The following is a 3114-nucleotide window of genomic DNA, read 5'->3' as shown; positions in this document are numbered from 1 at the left end:
GCTGGAATCTCTTAGTTTACAGGGATAGTTAAAGAATTTATGCTCTAAATTTGAAGTATTGTGTTTCTGTCCTTACGGTTAGATTTTGCTTTTTCGGATAATTTGAAAATGAACGCTAAAGAAACTTACAAACATTTGTATTAAAGTAAAATATTAACTTTGTAACATGTTTAATTGCAGAAACTCATATTATATACTCAAAATGAATCTGTGTCAGATTCATTCACAAAAGTGAATGACACAATAGTGTCAAAGTAACACTAAAGTGTTATGTCCCATCTGTCAATTAGTTACTGCTTATTGCTGCTATCCATCGGGGGCTGGAGCTGATCCTGGCTGACACTGAGCAAACAGTAGGGTACACCCTGGACAGGTCACCAGTCTATCACAGGGCTGACACAGACACAGTGAAACACACTCACACCTACTGGGAAATTAAATTAACCACTCAACCTTGTATTTGTACTGTGGGAGACAGCTGGAGTAAATGGAGAAAACCCATGTAAACATAGGAAGAACATGCAAAATCCCAAGACTTTTTTGCTCTGAGGTAACTGCCTCACCATGCTCTCAACAAATGTGTCTTTTTAAAAAAATATCAGTATAACTGCTGCAAACTACACTCCCACTAATAAGCACGGCTCCAGAATTAGTGACAAAGTTGTCACTGAACAAATATCTTCTATGCGTGTATGCCTTGAGCTTGGAGCTAATCACTTTGAGAGGATTCTGAACAACCATGACAGAAACGATGAAAAGGTTACACATCCCATCTGACATGGGGACAATTCAAGATCCCCATTAATCAGCTATACAAGTGTCATGAGTGAGTACAAGGTCTGGGCTTCTTCATGTAACCCAGATCGTGATTAGTGCTGAAAAGTTGAAAATTAAGTTTTGTGTCCAGAATGTTTTTTTTTTCCAAATTAATTTGTTCTGTTGCTCCAAATTAACTGCTTGGCCAAGCTTGAGAGCTGGTTAGGGAGGGGGTTTTTTGTTTGTTTTTTGCATGGCCTCTCTCTCAGATCTTTACTTTCTAATAAAGAGTGAAATTGGAAGTGAAAAAATTTGCCCCATTCCAGATTTTTTTAAATTTTTTTGCATATTTATCAAATTCAGATCATCAAACAAATTTGTGTTGCTTTTTCAGATCTTTTAACATTTAACACTTTGTCAGACAGGTTCTATTTAAGTGATTTCTTGATTTAGCAGGTATCAGTAATCAGTGGCCTGGGTGTGGCAAGTGAAATGTAACTCAGCTTTCCAAAAAATGTGGTTAATGTGGACTTACTTTTTCACGTAGGGCCAGGCTAGTTTGGACAGCATTTTTTCCCTTAATAAATGAAATCATCATTTAAAAAATTATTTTTGTATTTACTCTGGTTAAGTTTGTGTAATATTAAAATTTGTTTGAATCTGAATAATTTAAATATGACAGATATGCAAAAAAAAACAAAAAAATCAGGAATTTATAGTGTTTCATATCCTTGAGAGGATTTTCTTGATTTTCTTGTCATTTGGTGCTAAACAAATTAATTTAATTAAATTGAACTGAATTCATGTATTGAGGAATGGAGGTCACACATTTGAATTTGATTGATTATAAGAAATTTGGATTCCAAAAAACCTTTAAAAGCCTAATGCTTCTGAAAAAAGTTTTTACTCCTGCTTAGAATCGTGCATCTTATTAGTGCCAGTGAGTTTTCCAGTCTCCATCCCTCTACCTCTGATAGTCCCTATATCTGAGGTCAAAACTGATCTGAAGAGTTTAGAGAAAACTACAGCAGCATGACAGTGCCACCTGCTGCTACATTGCATAACTATATTATAGTATGACTGGATTATAGTAGTTATGCAGTGTGATATGCTCCAGTTCAATCTCCACAGCAGTGAGTTAATGGGCTGCTATTACAGCTGCGGAGCTAACTTCAAATTCAACCAAGTTTTCATCTGTTGCTCATTATACATTTATTTCTTCAGGAAGTGAGAGGGAGCAATAAATACACAATCTCACCCCTCAGTTTTTAAACCGACTTTTGGAGCCTGGATGAGAGGGGAGAGAGGGCTGAAAATGAGGCTGTCATTGGTTTAATTTAAAAAATGTATTTCATACACTGGTTCAACTACTCATCTATACATGTTACAATAAAGTTTAAAAAAAGCCACAAAAGCATGATTTAATATCTATGCTGATATCAAAAAGTATCAAGATCATATTCTTAAGTAGAAACAGCACAATATAAAAATATTCTGTTACAGGTGAAATTCTCTAAATAAAGTATTATCAAATATACTTTTAGGGGGTTCTATTATGTAAAACCTACTTTTTTGGCCATTTCAGTACAATTACCTGGCTGCCTGGTGTCTGTAGACACACACCAAGTAAGGTAGAGGTGTGCCCCCCTCCTTTTTTTTTTTCCTTTTTCCTGTTTTTTGAAGAACATCGGTGAAACGGTATGTTTTACACTTCCTTCTCTTCTATACATATACAAGAGACATTCCTCTGGTTCTGCCCAAACACCACTCATGGAAAACCTCACCAAACCTCTGCTGGTCGCCATTATTGCACACTCACCTCACCCCCCGAGAGGATAAACACAGCAGGACACAAGCTAAGGGCAGAAGCTGCTCTGGTGTTGACTGTAACAACATGAGTCTGTTCTCACTGGCATCAGTATTCAATTCAGTTCAATTCACTTCAATTCAATTGTATTTGTATAGCACCAAATCACAATACAATCATCTCAAGGCACTTTACAAAAACTAAACTAAACTAAAAACCCAACAAATCCTTTATGAGCAAGCACTTGTTGACAGTGGAGAGTAAAAACTCTTTGTCAAATAAGGGAAATAAATAAATATAAATCTATAAATAAATAAAATAAAATTTTATAATAATTTATAAAACAATAAAATTATTAAATAAAATTTGTAATAAAATCTATAAATTATAAAATATAAATCTTTGTCAATTTTTACAATTATAAGTCAAACACAGGCCCAAGCCAAATTGTTTTTTGTGAAAACTGTCACATATGCAATGTAAACAAGCACACAACTGAGACTCACTCTCTTTTGGACCGCCTTTGCTGGACACACAAGGCACACCTGTCC

This window comes from Mastacembelus armatus, chromosome 17 (assembly GCF_900324485.2).
Source record: "Mastacembelus armatus chromosome 17, fMasArm1.2, whole genome shotgun sequence".
Lineage (NCBI taxonomy): Eukaryota > Metazoa > Chordata > Actinopteri > Synbranchiformes > Mastacembelidae > Mastacembelus > Mastacembelus armatus.
Note: the sequence above shows the minus strand (reverse complement) of the source record.